This window comes from Halictus rubicundus, unplaced genomic scaffold, assembly GCF_050948215.1.
Source record: "Halictus rubicundus isolate RS-2024b unplaced genomic scaffold, iyHalRubi1_principal scaffold0127, whole genome shotgun sequence".
Taxonomy (NCBI): domain Eukaryota; kingdom Metazoa; phylum Arthropoda; class Insecta; order Hymenoptera; family Halictidae; genus Halictus; species Halictus rubicundus.
The window spans coordinates 418900-436109 of NW_027488668.1; positions in this window are offsets into that span (position 1 = coordinate 418900).

Consider the following 17210-nt stretch of genomic DNA (forward strand, 5'->3'; position numbering starts at 1 on the left):
ATCCCATCCTCTATCCCATCCTATCCTCAATCCTATCCTATCCACTATCCTATCCTATCCTCTATCCTATAATATCCTCTATCCTATCCTATCCTCTATCCTATCCAATAATCTATCCTATCCTATCCTTTATCCTATCCTCTATCATATCGTATCCTCTATCCTATCCTATCGTCAATCCTATTATATCCTCTATCCTATTTAATGCCCTAACCTATCCTCAATCCTATCCCATCCTCTATCCCATCCTATCCTCAATCCTATCCTATCCACTATCCTATCCTATCCTCTATCCTATAATATCATCTATCCTATCCTATCCTCTATACTATCCTATCCTCCATCCTATCCTATCCTCCATCCTATCCAATCCCCTATCCTATCCTCAATCCTATCCTATCCTCATTCCTATCCTATCCTCAATCCTATCGTATCCTCTATCCTATAGTATCCTCTATCCTATCCTATCCTCTATCGTATCCTATCCTCTATCCTATCCAATCCTCTATCCTATCCTCTATCCAATCCTATACTCTATTCTATCCTATCCCCTATCGTATCATATCGTCTATCCTATCCAATCCTGTATCCTATCCTCTAGCCTATCCTATCCTCTATCCTATCCTATCCTCTATCCTATCTTATCCTCTATCCTATCCTGTACTCCATTCTATCCTATCCTCTATCTTATCCTTTCCACTATCCTATCCTATCCTCAATCCAATCGTATACTCTATCCTATCCTATCCTCTATCGTATCCTATCCTCTATCCTATCCAATCCTGTATCCTATCCTCTACCCTATCTTATCCTCTACCCTATAATACCATGTATCCTATCCTATTCCCTATCCTATCCTATCATATCCTCTATCCTATCCTCTATCCTATCATATCCTCTATCCTATCCTATCCTCTATCCTATCCTATCGTCTATCCTATTCTATCCTCTATCCTATTCTACCCTCAATCCAATCCTATACTCTATCCTATCCTATCCTCTATCGTATCCTATCCTCTATCCTATCCAATCCTGTATCCTATCCTCTACCCTATCCGATTCTATTCTCTATCCTATCCTATCCTATCCTCTATCCTATCCTCTATCCTATCCTCTATCATATCCTCTATCCTATCCTCTATCCTATCATATCCTCTATCCTATCCTATACCCTATCCTATCCTATCCTCAATCCTATGCTATCCTCTATCCTATGCTATCCTCTATCCTATCCTATCCTCTATCCTATCCTATCCTCTATCCTATCTTATCCTCTATCCTATCCTATCCTCTATCCTATCCTATACTCTATCCTATCCTATCCTCTATCCTATCCTATCGTCTATCCTATTCTCTATCCTATCCTATCCTATCCTCTATCCTATCCTCTATCCTATCCTATCCTCTATCCTATCCTATACTCTATCCTATCCTATCCTCTATCCTATCCTATCGTCTATCCTATTCTATCCTCTATCCTATCCTACCCTCAATCCAATCCTATACTCTATCCTATCCTATCCTCTATCGTATCCTATCCTCTATCCTATCTTATCCTCTATCCTATCCTATACCCTATCCTATCCTATCCTCAATCCTATGCTATCCTCTTTCCTATGCTATCCTCTATCCTATCCTATCCTCTATCCTATCCTATCCTCTATCCTATCTTATCCTCTATCCTATCCTGTACTCTATTCTATCCTATCCTTTATCTTATCCTATCCACTATCCTATCCTATCCTCAATCCAATAATATACTCTATCCTATAATATCCTCAATCGTATCCTATCCTCTATCCTATCCTCTCCTCAATCCTATCCTATCCTCAATCCTAACCTATCCTCTATCCTATCCTATCCTCTGTCCTATCCTATCCTCTATCCTATCCTCTCCTCAATCCTATCCTATCCTCAATCCTAACCTATCCTCTATCCTATCCTATTCTCTATCCTATCCTATCCTCTATCCTATCCTATCCTCTATCGTATCCTATCCTCTATCCTATCCAATCCTCTATCCTATCCTCTATCCAATCCTATACTCTAACCTATCCTATCCCCTATCGTATCCTATCGTCTATCCTATCCAATCCTGTATCCTATCCTCTATCCTATTCTATCCTCTATCCTATCCTATCCTCAATCCAATCCTATCCTCTTATTAAACCTATCCTCTATCTTATCCTATCCTCTATCCAATCCTATCTCATATATTATCATATCCTCTATCATATCCTATCCTCTATCGTATCCTATCTTCTATCCTATCCAATCCTCTATCCTATCCTCAATCCAATCCTATCCTCTATCCTATCCTATCCTTTATCCAATCCTACCCTCTATCCTATCCTATCCTCTATCCTATCCAATCCTCTATCCTATCCTCTATCCTATCCTATCCTCTATTCTATCCTCTATCCTATCCAATCCTCTATCCTATCCGCTATCCTATCCTATCCTCTATCCTATCCAATCCTCTATCCTATCCTATACTCTATCCTATACTATCCTCTATCGTATCCTATCCTCTATCCTATCCTGTCCTCTATCCTATCCTATCCTATCCTATCCTCTATAGTATTCTCTGTCCTATCCAATCCTCTATCAAACCCTCTATCCTATCCTATCCTCTATGCTATCCTATCCTCTATCCTATTCTCTCCTGTATCCTATCCAATCCCCTATCCTATCCTCTATCCTATCCTAGTCTCTATCCCATCCTTTCCTCTATCCTATCCTATCCTCTGTCCTATCCTATCCTCTATCCAATCCTATCCTCTATCCTATCCTATCCTCTATCGTATCCTATCCTCTATCCTGTCCAATCCTCTATCCTCTCCTCTATCCTATCCTCTCCTTTATTCTATCCTCTATCCTATCCAATCCTCTATCCTATCGTCTATCCTATCCTATCCTCTATCCTATCCTATCCTCTGTCCTATCCTATACTCTATCCTATCCTATCCTCTATCGTATCCTATCCTCTATCCTATCCTGTCCTCTATCCTATCCTATCCTCTATCCTATGCTATCCTCTATCCTACCCCATCCTCAATCCTATCCTTTCGTCTATCCTATAATCTATCCTATCCTATCCTCTTACTTATCCTATCCTCTATCCTATCCTATCCTCTATCCTATCCGATTCTCTATCCTATACTATCCTCTATCCTATCCTATCCTCAATCCAATCCTATCCTCTATCTAATCCCTTCCTCTATCTTATCCTATCCTCTATCCAATCCTATCCTCTATCCTATCCTATCCTCTATCGTATCCTTTCCTCTATCCTATCCAATCCTCTATCCTATCCTCTATCCTATCCTATCCTCTATTCTATCCTCTATCCTATCCAATCCTCTATCCTATCCTCTATCCTATCCTCTATCCTATCCTATCCTCTATCCTATCCTATCCTCTATCCTATCCCATCCTCAATCCTATCCTTTCCTCTATCCTATAATCTATCCTATCCTATCCTCTTACTTATCCTATCCTCTATCCTATCCTATCCTCTATCCTATCCGATCCTCTATCCTATACTATCCACTATCCTATCCTATCCTCAATCCAATCCTATCCTCTATCCTATCCTATCCTCCATCCTATTCTATCCTCTATCCTATCCTCAATCCTATCCTATCCTCTATCATATACTAGCCTCTATCCTATCCTCAATCCTATCCTATCCTCTGTCCTATCCTATCCTCTACCCCATAATACCATGTATCCTATCCTATTCTCCATCCTATCCTCTCCTCTGTCGTATGCTCTATCATATCCTATCCACTATCGTATGCTATATCGTATCCTATCCTCTATCGTATCCAATCCCCTAACCTATCCTCTATCCTCTCCTATACTCAATCCAATCCTATCCTCTATCCTATATCCTATCCTATCCTCAATCCGATCCTATCCTATATCGTATCCTATCCTCTATCCCATCCAATCCTCTATCCTATCCTCTATCCTATCCTATCCTCTATCCTATCCAATCCTCTATCCTATCCTCTATCCTATCCTATCCTCTATCCTATCCGCTCCTCTATCCTATACTATCCTCTATCCTATCCTATCCTCAATCCAATCCTATCCTCTATCCTATCCTATCCTCTATCATATCCTATCCTCTATCCTATACAACCCCCTATCCTATTCTCTATCCTATCCTATCCTCTATCGTATGCTATATCGTATCATATCCTCTATCGTATGCTATATCGTATCCTATCCTCTATCGTATCCAATCTCCTATCCTATCCTCTATCCTCTCCTATCCTCAATCAAATCCTATCCTCTATCCTCTCCTATCCTCTATCGTATCCTATCCTCTATCATATCCAATCCTCCATCCTATCCTCTATCCTATCCTCTATCCTATCCTATCCTCTATCCTATCCTATCCTCTATCCTATCCTATCCTCTATCCTATCCTATCCTCTATCCTATCCTATCCTCTATCCTATCCTATCCTCTATCCTATCCTATCCTCTATCCTATCCTATCCTCTATCCTATCCTATCCTCTATCCTATCCTCTATCCTATCCTATCCTCTATCCTATCCTATCCTCTATCCTATCCTATCCTCTATCCTATCCTATCCTCTATCCTATCCTATCCTCTATCCTATCCAATCTCATATCCTATCCTATCCTCTATCATATCCTATCCTCTATCGTATCCTATCTTCTATGCTATCCTATCCTCTATCCTATTTTATCCTCTATCCTATCTATCCTCAATCCAATCCTATACTCTATCCTATCCAATCCTTTATCGTATCCTATCCTCTATCCTATCCAATCCTCTATCCTGTCCTCTATCCTATCATATCCTCTATCCTATCCTATTCTCTATCCTATCCTATCCTCTACCGTATGCTCTATCCTATCCTATCCTCTATAATATCCTCTATCCTATCCTCTATCCTATCCTATGATCTATCCTATCCTATCCTCTATCCTATCCTATCCTCTATCGTATGCTCTATCCTATCCTATCCACTATCCTATCCTATCCTCAATCCCATCCTATCCTCTATCATACCCTATAATCTATCCTATCCTATCCTCTCCTCTATCCTATCTTATCCACTATCCTATCCTATCCTCTGTCCTATCCTATCCTCAATCCTATCCTATCCTATCATCTATGCTACCCTCAATCCAGTCCTATCCTCTATCCTATCCTATCCTCTATGCTATCCTATCCTCTATCATATCCTATCCTCTATGCTATCTTATCCTCTATCCTATCCTATCCTCTATCCTATCCTATCCTCAATCCTATCCTATCATCTATCATATCCTATCCTCTATCCTATCCTATCCTCTATCCTATCCTATCCTCTATCTTATCTTATCCTCTATCCTATCCTGTCATCTATTCTATCCTATCCTCTATCTTATCCTATCCACTATCCTATCTTATCCTCTATCCTATCCTATCCTCCATCCTATCCTATCCTCTATCGTATTCTATCCTCTATCCTATCCAATCACCTATCCTATCCTCTGTCCTATCCTATCCTCTATAATATCGTATCTTCTATCGTATCCTATCCTCTATCCTATCCTATCCTCTATCGTATCCTATCCTCTATCCTATCCTATCCAATCTCATATCCTATCCAATCTCATATCCTATCCAATCTCATATCCTATCCTATCCTCTATCATATCCTATCCTCTATCATATCCTATCATCTATCCTATCCAATCCACTATCCTATCCTCAATCCTATCCTATCCTCCATCCTATCCTATCCTCTATGCTATACTATCCTCTATCCTATTCTATCCTCTATCCTATCCTCTCCTCAATTCAATCCTATCCTCTATCCTATCCTATCCTCTATCGTATCCTATCCTGTATCCTATCCATACCTCTATAGTATCCTCTATCCTATCCTATCCTCTATCCAACCTATCCTCTATCCTATCCTCTATCCTATCCTATCCTCTATCCAATCCTAACCTCAATCCTATCCTATCCTCTATCCTATAGTATCCTCTATCCTATGCTATCCTCTATCCTATCCTGTCCTCTATTCTATCCTATCCTCTATCTTATCCTATCCACAATCCTATCCTATCCTCTATCCTATCCTATCCTCTATCCCATTCTATCCTCTATCCTATCCTATCCTCAATCCAATCCTATACTCTATCCTATCCTATCCTCTATCGTATCCTATCCTCTATCCTATCCAATCCTGTATCCTATCCTCTACCCTATCCTATCCTATTCTCTATCCTATCCTATCCTATCCTCTATCCTATCATATCCTCTATCCTATCCCATACTCTATCCTATCCTATCCTCAATCCTATCCTATCCTCTATCCTAAACTATCCTCTATGATATCCTATCCTCTATCCTATTCTATCCTCAATCCTATCCTATCCTCAATCCAATCCTATACTCATTCCTATCCTGTCCTCTATCGTATCCTATCCTCTATCCTATCCTATCCTCTATCCAATCCTATCCTCTATCCTATAATATCCTCTATCCTATCCTATCCTATCCTCTATCCTATCCTCTATCCTATCCTATCCTCTATCCTATCCTATCCTCTCCTCAATCCTATCCTATCCTCTATCATGTCCTAACCTCTATCCTATCCTATCCTCTATCCTATCATATCCTTTATCCTGTCGAATCCCCTATCCTATCCTCTATCCAATCCTATCCTCAATCCTATCCTATCCTCTATCGTATAATATCCTCTATCGTATCCTATCCACTATACTATCCTATCCTCTATCATATAATATCCTCTATCCTATATTATCCTCTATCCTATCCTATCCTAAATCCTATCCTATCCTCAATCCTATCCTATCCTCTATCCAATCCTATACTCTATCCTATCCTATCCCCTATCGTATCCTATCGTCTATCCTATCCAATCCTGTATCCTATCCTCTAGCCTATCCTATACTCTATCCTATCCAATCCTCTATCCTATCCACTATACTATCCAATCCCTTATCCTATCCTCAATTCTATCCTAATCTCTATCCCATCCTCTATCCTATCCTCTATCCTATCCTCTATCCTATCCTATCCTCTATCGTATCCTATCCTCTATCCTATCCTATCCTCTATCCAATCCTATCCTCTATCCTATAATATCCTCTATTCTCAATCCTATCCTATCCTCATTCCTATCCTATCCTCAATCCTATCGTATCCTCTATCCTATAGTATCCTCTATCCTATCATATCCTCTATCGTATCCTATCCTCTATCCTATCCAATCCTCTATCCTGTCCTCTATCCAATCCTATACTCTATCCTATCCTATCCCCTATCGTGTCATATCGTCTATCCTATCCAATCCTGTATCCTATCCTCTATCCAATCCTATACTCTATCCTATCCTATCCCCTATCGTATCCTATCGTCTATCCTATCCAATCCTGTATCCTATCCTCTATCCTATCATATCCTCTATCCTATCCTATACTCTATCCTATTATATCCTCAATCCTATCCTATCCTCTATCCTATCCTATCCTCCATGATATCCTATCCTCTATCCTATTCTATCCTCAATCCTATCCTATCCTCAATCCTAACCTATCCTCTATACTATCCTATTCTCTATCCTATCCTATCCTCTATCCTATCCTATCTTCTATCCTATCCTATCCTCTATCCTATTCTATCCTCAATCCTATCCTATCCTCAATCCTAACCTATCCTCTATACTATCCTCTTCTCTATCCTATCCTATCCTCTATCCTATCCTATCTTCTATCCTATCTTATCCTCTATCCCATTCTATCCTCTATCCTATCCTATCCTCAATCCAATCCTATACTCTATCCTATCCTATCATCTATCGTATCCTATCCTCTATCTTATCCTATCCACTAATCTATCCTATCCTCAATCCAATAATATACTCTATCCTATCCTATCCTCTATCGTATCCTATCCTCTATCCTATCCAATCCTCTATCCTATAATCTATCCTATCCTATCCTCTATCCTATCCTATCCTCTATCCTATCCTATCTTCAATCCTATACTATTCTCTATCGTATCCTATCCTCTATCCCATCCAATCCTGTATCCTATCCTCTACCCTATCCTATCCTATTCTCTATCCTATCCTCAATCCTATCGTATCCTCTATCCTATAGTATCCTCTATCCTATCCTATCCTCTATCGTATCCTATCCTCTATCCTAACCTATCCTCTTTCTTAACCTATCCTCTATCCTATCCTATCCTCTTACTTATCCTATCCTCTATCCTATCCTATCCTCTATCCTATCCTATCCTCTATCCAATCCTATCCTCTATCAAATCCTATCCTCTATCCTATCCTTTCCTCTATCCTATCCTATCCTCTATCCTATCCTATCCTCTTACTTATCCTATCCACTATCCTATCCTATCCTCTATCCTATCCTATCCTCTATCCAATCCTATCCACTATCCTATCCTATCCTCTATCCTATCCCATCATCAATCCTATCCTTTCGTCTATCATATCCTCTATCCTATCCGATCCTCTATCCTACCCTATCCTCTATCCTATAATATCCTCTATCCTATCCTATCCTCTATCCTATCCAATAATCTATCCTATCCTATCCTTTATCCTATCCTCTATCATATCGTATCCTCTATCCTATCCTATCGTCAATCCTATTATATCCTCTATCCTATTTAATGCCCTATCCTATCCTCAATCCTATCCCATCCTCTATCCCATCCTATCCTCAATCCTATCCTATCCACTATCCTATCCTATCCTCTATCCTATAATATCATCTATCCTATCCTATCCTCTATACTATCCTATTCTCTATCCTATCCTATCCTCTATCCTATCCTATCTTCTATCCTATCTTATCCTCTATCCCATTCTATCCTCTATCCTATCCTATCCTCAATCCAATCCTATACTCTATCCTATCCTATCCTCTATCGTATCCTATCCTCTATCTTATCCTATCCACTAATCTATCCTATCCTCAATCCAATAATATACTCTATCCTATCCTATCCTCTATCGTATCCTATCCTCTATCCTATCCAATCCTCTATCCTATAATCTATCCTATCCTATCCTCTATCCTATCCTATCCTCTATCCTATCCTATCTTCAATCCTATACTATTCTCTATCGTATCCTATCCTCTATCCCATCCAATCCTGTATCCTATCCTCTACCCTATCCTATCCTATTCTCTATCCTATCCTCAATCCTATCGTATCCTCTATCCTATAGTATCCTCTATCCTATCCTATCCTCTATCGTATCCTATCCTCTATCCTAACCTATCCTCTTTCTTAACCTATCCTCTATCCTATCCTATCCTCTTACTTATCCTATCCTCTATCCTATCCTATCCTCTATCCTATCCTATCCTCTATCCAATCCTATCCTCTATCAAATCCTATCCTCTATCCTATCCTTTCCTCTATCCTATCCTATCCTCTATCCTATCCTATCCTCTTACTTATCCTATCCACTATCCTATCCTATCCTCTATCCTATCCTATCCTCTATCCAATCCTATCCTCTATCCTATCCTATCCTCTATCCTATCCCATCATCAATCCTATCCTATTCTCTATCCTATCCTATCCTCTATCCTATCCTATCCACTATCGTATGCTCTATCCTATCCTATCCACTATCCTATCCAATCCCCTATCCTATCCTCTACCCTATCCTATCCTCTACCCTATAATACAATGTATTATATCCTATTCTCTATCAAATCCTATCCTATCCTCAATCGTATGCTCCATCCTATCCTATCCACTATCCCATCCTATCCTCTATCCTATCCTATCCTCTATGATATCCTATCCTCTATCCTATTCTATCCTCAATCCTATCCTATCCTCAATCCAATCCTATCCTATACTCTATCCTATCCTCTACTCAATCCTATCCTATCCTCAATCCTAACCTATCCTCTATCCTATCCTATTCTCTATCCTATCCTATTCTCTATCCTATCATATCCTATCCTCTATCCTATCCTCTATCGTATCCTATCCTCTATCCTATCCAATCCTGTATCCTATCCTCAATCCTATCCTATCCTCAATCCAATCCTATACTCATTCCTATCCTATCCTCTATCGTATCCTATCCTCTATCCTATCCAATCCTCTATCCTATCCTCTATCCTACCCTATCCACTATCGTATGCTCTATACTATCCTATCCTCTATCCTATCGAATCCCCTATCCTATCCTCTACCCTATCGAATCCCCTATCCTATCCTCTACCCTATCCTATTCTCTATCCTATCCTATCCTATCTTCTATCGTAATCTCTATCCTATCCTATCCTCTATCCTATCCTATCCTCTATGATATCCTATCCTCTATACTATTCTATCCTCAATCCTATCCTATCCTCAATCCTATCCTCTATCCTATCCTCTATCCTATCCTCTCCTCAATCCTATCCTATCCTCAATCCTAACCTATCCTCTATCCTATCCTATTCTCTATCCTATCCTATTCTCTATCCTATCGTATCCTATCCTCTATCCTATCCTCTATCGTATCCTATCCTCTATCCTATCCAATCCTGTATCCTATCCTCAATCCTATCCTATCCTCAATCCAATCCTATACTCATTCCTATCCTATCCTCTATCGTATCCTATGCTCTATACTATCCTATCCTCTATCCTATCCTATCCTCTATCCTACCCTATCCTCTATCCTATAATATCCTCTATCCTATCCAATAATCTATCCTATCCTGTCCTGTATTATATCCTATCCTTTATCCTATCCTCTATCATATCGGATCCTCTATCCTATCCTATCGTCTATCCTATTCTATCCTCTATCCTATTTAATGCCCTATCCTATCCTCAATCCTATCCCATCCTCTATCCCATCCTATCCTCAATCCTATCCTATCCACTATCCTATCCTATCCTCTATCCTATAATATCCTCTATCCTATCCTATCCTCTATCCTATCCTATCCTCCATCCTATCCTATCCTCCATCCTATCCTCTATCCTATCCTATCCTCTATCCTATCCTATCTTCAATCCTATACTATTCTCTATCCTATCCTATCCTCTATCCTATCCAATCCCCTACCCTATCCTCTACCCTATCCTATCCTCTACCCTATAATACCATGTATCCTATCCTATTCTCTATCGTATCCTATCCTATCCTCTATCCTATCCTCTATCCTATCATATCCTCTATCCTATCCTATCCTATCCTCTATCCTATCCTATCCTATCCTCTATCCTATCATCTATCCTATCCTCTATCCTATCCTATCCTCTATCGTATCCTATCCTCTATCCCACCCTATCCTCAATCCTATCCTATTCTCTATCCTATTCTATCCTCTATCCTATCCTATCCTCAATCCAATCCTATCCTCTATCCTATCTTATCCTCAATCCTATCCTGTACTCTATTCTATTCTATCCTCTATCTTATCCTATCCACTATCCTATCCTATCCTCAATCCAACAATATACTCTATCCTATCCTATCCTCTATCGTATCCTATCCTCTATCCTATCCAATCCTCTATCCTATCCTATCCTATCCGCTATCCTATCATCTATCCTATCCTCTATCCTATCCTATCCTCTATCAAATCCTATCCTCTATCCTATCCTATCCTCTATCCTATCCTATCCTCTATCAAATCCTATCCTCTATCCTATCCTATCCTCTATCCTATCCTATCCTCTTACTTATCCTATCCACTATCCTACCCTATCCTCTATCCTATCCTATCCTCTATCCAATCCTATCCTCTATCCTATCCTATCCTCTATCCTATCCCATCATCAATCCTATCCTTTCGTCTATCCTATCCTCTATCCTATCCTATCCTCTATCCTATCCAATAATCTATCCTATCCTATCCTGTATTATATCCTATCCTTTATCCTATCCTCTATCATATCGTATCCTCTATCCTATCCTATCGTCAATCCTATTATATCCTCTATCCTATTTAATGCCCTATCCTATCCTCAATCCTATCCCATCCTCTATCCCATCCTATCCTCAATCCTATCCTATCCACTATCCTATCCTATCCTCTATCCTATAATATCATCTATCCTATCCTATCCTCTATACTATCCTATCCTCCATCCTATCCTATCCTCCATCCTGTCCAATCCCCTATCCTATCCTCAATCCTATCCTATCCTCATTCCTATCCTATCCTCAATCCTATCGTATCCTCTATCCTATAGTATCCTCTATCCTATCCTATCCTTTATCGTATCCTATCCTCTATCCTATTCAATCCTCTATCCTATCCTCTATCCTATCCTATCCCCTATCGTATCATATCGTCTATCCAATCCAATCCTGTATCCTATCCTCTAGCCTATCCTATCGCCTATCCTATCCTATCCTCTATCCTATCCAATCCTCTATCCTATCCTCTATCCTATCCTATCCCCTATCGTATCATATCGTCTATCCTATCCAATCCTGTATCCTATCCTCTAGCCTATCCTATCCACTATCCTATCCTATCCTCAATCCAATAATATACTCTATCCTATCCTATCCTCTATCGTTTCCTATCGTCTATCCTATCCAATCCTCTATCCTATCCTCTATCCTATCCTATCCTCTTTCCTACCCTATCTTCTATCCTATACTATTCTCTATCCTATCCTATCCTCAATCCAATCCTATACTCATTCCTATCCTATCCTCTATCGTATCCTATCCTCTATCCTATCCAATCCTCTATCCTATCCTCTATCCTATCCTATCCACTATCGTATGCTTTATACTATCCTATCCTCTATCCTATCCTATCCTCTATCCTACCCTATCCTCTATCCTATAATATCCTCTATCCTATCCAATAATCTATCCTATCCTGTCCTGTACTATATCCTATCCTTTATCCTATCCTCTATCATATCGTATCCTCTATCCTATCCTATCGTCTATCCTATTCTATCTTCTATCCTATTTAATGCCCTATCCTATCCTCAATCCTATCCCATCCTCTATCCCATCCTATCCTCAATCCTATCCTATCCACTATCCTATCCTATCCTCTATCGTATCCTATCCTCCATCCTACGCAATCCTCTATCCTATCCTCTATCCTATCCTATCCTCTTTCCTACCCTATCTTCTATCCTATACTATTCTCTATCCTATCCTATCCTCAATCCAATCCTATACTCATTCCTATCCTATCCTCTATCCTATCCTATCCTCTATCCTATCCTGTACTCTATTCTATCCTATCCTCTATCTTATCCTATCCACTATCCTATCCTATTCTCAATCCAATAATATACTCTATCCTATCCTATCTTCTATCGTATCCTATCCTCTATCCTATCCAATCCTCTATCCTATCATCTATCCTATCCTATCCTCTATCCTATCCTATCTTCTATCCTATCCTATTCTCTATTCTATTCTATCCTCTATAATATCCTATCCTCAATCCAATCCTATACTCTATCCTATCCTATCCCCTATCGTATCCTATCGTCTATCCTATGCAATCCTGTATCCTATCCTCTATCCTATCCTATCCTCTATCCTATCCTATCCACTATCGTATGCTCTATTCTATCCTATCCTCTATCCTATCCAATCCAATATCCTATCCTCTACCCTATCCTATCCTCTACCCTATAATACCATGTATCCTATCCTATTCTCTATCCTATCCTATTCTCTATCCTATCCTATCCTATCCTCTATCCTATCCTATCCTCTATCCTATCCTCTCCTCAATCCTATCCTATCCTCAATCCTAACCTATCCTCTATCCTATCCTATTCTCTATCCTATCCTATCCTCTATCCTATCCTATCCTCTATCGTATCCTATCCTCTATCCTATCCAATCCTCTATCCTATCCTCTATCCTACCCTATCCACTATCGTATGCTCTATACTATCCTATCCTCTATCCTATCGAATCCCCTATCCTATCCTCTACCCTATCCTATTCTCTATCCTATCCTATCCTATCTTCTATCGTAATCTCTATCCTATCCTATCCTCTATCCTATCCTATCCTCTATGATATCCTATCCTCTATCCTATTCTATCCTCAATCCTATCCTATCCTCAATCCTATCCTCTATCCTATCCTCTATCCTATCCTATCCTCAATCCAATCCTATCCTCTATCCTCTCCTCTCCTCAATCCTATCCTATCCTCAATCCTATCCTATCCTCTATCCTATCTTATGCTCTATCCTATCCTGTATTCTATTCTATCCTATCCTCTATCTTATCCTATCCTCTATCCTATCCTACCCTCAATGCTATCCTATCCTCTATCCTATCGTATCCTCTATCCAATCCTATGCTCTATCCTATCCTATCCTCTATCATATCCTCTATCCTATCCTCTATCCTATCCAATCTTCTATCCTATCCTCTATCCTATCCTAACCTCTATCCTATCCTATCCTCTATCCTATCCTATCCAATCTCATATCCTATCCAATCTCATATCCTATCGTATCCTCTATCGCATCCTATCCTCTATCAAATCCTATCCTCTATCCTATCCAATCTCATATATTATCCTATCCTCTATCATATCTTAATCCTCTATCGTATCCTATCTTCTATCCTATGTAATCCTCTATCCTATCCTCAATCCTATCCTATCCTCTATCCTATCCTATCCTCTATGCTATCCTATCCTCTATCCTATTCTATCCTCTATCCTATCCAATCCCCTATCCTATCTTCTATCCTCTATTATCCTCTACCCCATAATACCATGTATCCTATCCTCTATCGTATGCTCTATCCTATCCTATCTACTATCCTATCCTATCCTCAATCCTATCCTATCCTCTATCATATCCCACCCTCTATCCTATCCTATCCTATCCTATCCTCTATAGTATTCTCTATCCTATCCTATCAACTATCCTATCCTATCCTCAATCCTATCCTATCCTCTATCATATCCTATCCTCTATCCTATCCAACCCCCTATCCTATCCTCTATCCTATCCTATACTCTATCGTATGCTATATCGTATCCTATCCTCTATCGTATCCAATCTCCTATCCTATCCTCTATCCTCTCCTATCCTCAATCCAATCCTATCCTCTATCGTATCCTATACTCTATCCTATCCAATCCTCTATCCTATTCTATTCTCTATCCTATCCTATCCTCAATCCAATCCTATCCTCTATCCTCTCCTCTCCTCAATCCTATCCTATCCTCAATCCTATCCTATCCTCTATCCTATCTTATGCTCTATCCTATCCTGTATTCTATTCTATCCTATCCTCTATCTTATCCTATCCTCTATCCTATCCCACCCTCAATGCTATCCTATCCTCTATCCAATAATATACTCTATCCTATCCTATCCTCTATCGTATCCTATCCTCTATCCTATCCAATCCTCTATCCTATAATCTATCCTATCCTATCCTATCTTCAATCCTATCCTATTCTCTATCCTATCCTATCCTCTATCCTATCCTATCCACTATCGTATGCTCTATCCTATCCTATCCACTATCCTATCCAATCCCCTATCCTATCCTCTACCCTATCCTATCCTCTACCCTATAATACAATGTATTATATCCTATTCTCTATCAAATCCTATCCTATCCTCAATCGTATGCTCCATCCTATCCTATCCACTATCCCATCCTATCCTCTATCCTATCCTATCCTCTATGATATCCTATCCTCTATCCTATTCTATCCTCAATCCTATCCTATCCTCAATCCAATCCTATCCTATACTCTATCCTATCCTCTACTCAATCTTATCCTATCCTCAATCCTAACCTATCCTCTATCCTATCCTATACTCTATCCTATCCTCTACTCAATCCTATCCTATCCTCAATCCTAACCTATCCTCTATCCTATCCTATTCTCTATCCTATCCTATTCTCTATCCTATCCTATCCTATCCTCTATCCTATCCTCTATCGTATCCTATCCTCTATCCTATCCAATCCTGTATCCTATCCTCAATCCTATCCTATCCTCAATCCAATCCTATACTCATTCCTATCCTATCCTCTATCGTATCCTATCCTCTATCCTATCCAATCCTCTATCCTATCCTCTATCCTACCCTATCCACTATCGTATGCTCTATACTATCCTATCCTCTATCCTATCGAATCCCCTATCCTATCCTCTACCCTATCGAATCCCCTATCCTATCCTCTACCCTATCCTATTCTCTATCCTATCCTATCCTATCTTCTATCGTAATCTCTATCCTATCCTATCCTCTATCCTATCCAATCCTGTATCCTATCCTCAATCCTATCCTATCCTCAATCCAATCCTATACTCATTCCTATCCTATCCTCTATCGTATCCTATGCTCTATACTATCCTATCCTCTATCCTATCCTATCCTCTATCCTACCCTATCCTCTATCCTATAATATCCTCTATCCTATCCAATAATCTATCCTATCCTGTCCTGTATTATATCCTATCCTTTATCCTATCCTCTATCATATCGGATCCTCTATCCTATCCTATCGTCTATCCTATTCTATCCTCTATCCTATTTAATGCCCTATCCTATCCTCAATCCTATCCCATCCTCTATCCCATCCTATCCTCAATCCTATCCTATCCACTATCCTATCCTATCCTCTATCCTATAATATCCTCTATCCTATCCTATCCTCTATCCTATCCTATCCTCCATCCTATCCTATCCTCCATCCTATCCTCTATCCTATCCTATCCTCTATCCTATCCTATCTTCAATCCTATACTATTCTCTATCCTATCCTATCCTCTATCCTATCCAATCCCCTACCCTATCCTCTACCCTATCCTATCCTCTACCCTATAATACCATGTATCCTATCCTATTCTCTATCGTATCCTATCCTATCCTCTATCCTATCCTCTATCCTATCATATCCTCTATCCTATCCTATCCTATCCTCTATCCTATCCTATCCTATCCTCTATCCTATCATCTATCCTATCCTCTATCGTATCCTATCCTCTATCGTATCCTATCCTCTATCCTACCCTATCCTCAATCCAATCCTATCCTCTATCCTATCTTATCCTCTATCCTATCCTGTACTCTATTCTATTCTATCCTCTATCTTATCCTATCCACTATCCTATCCTATCCTCAATCCAACAATATACTCTATCCTATCCTATCCTCTATCGTATCCTATCCTCTATCCT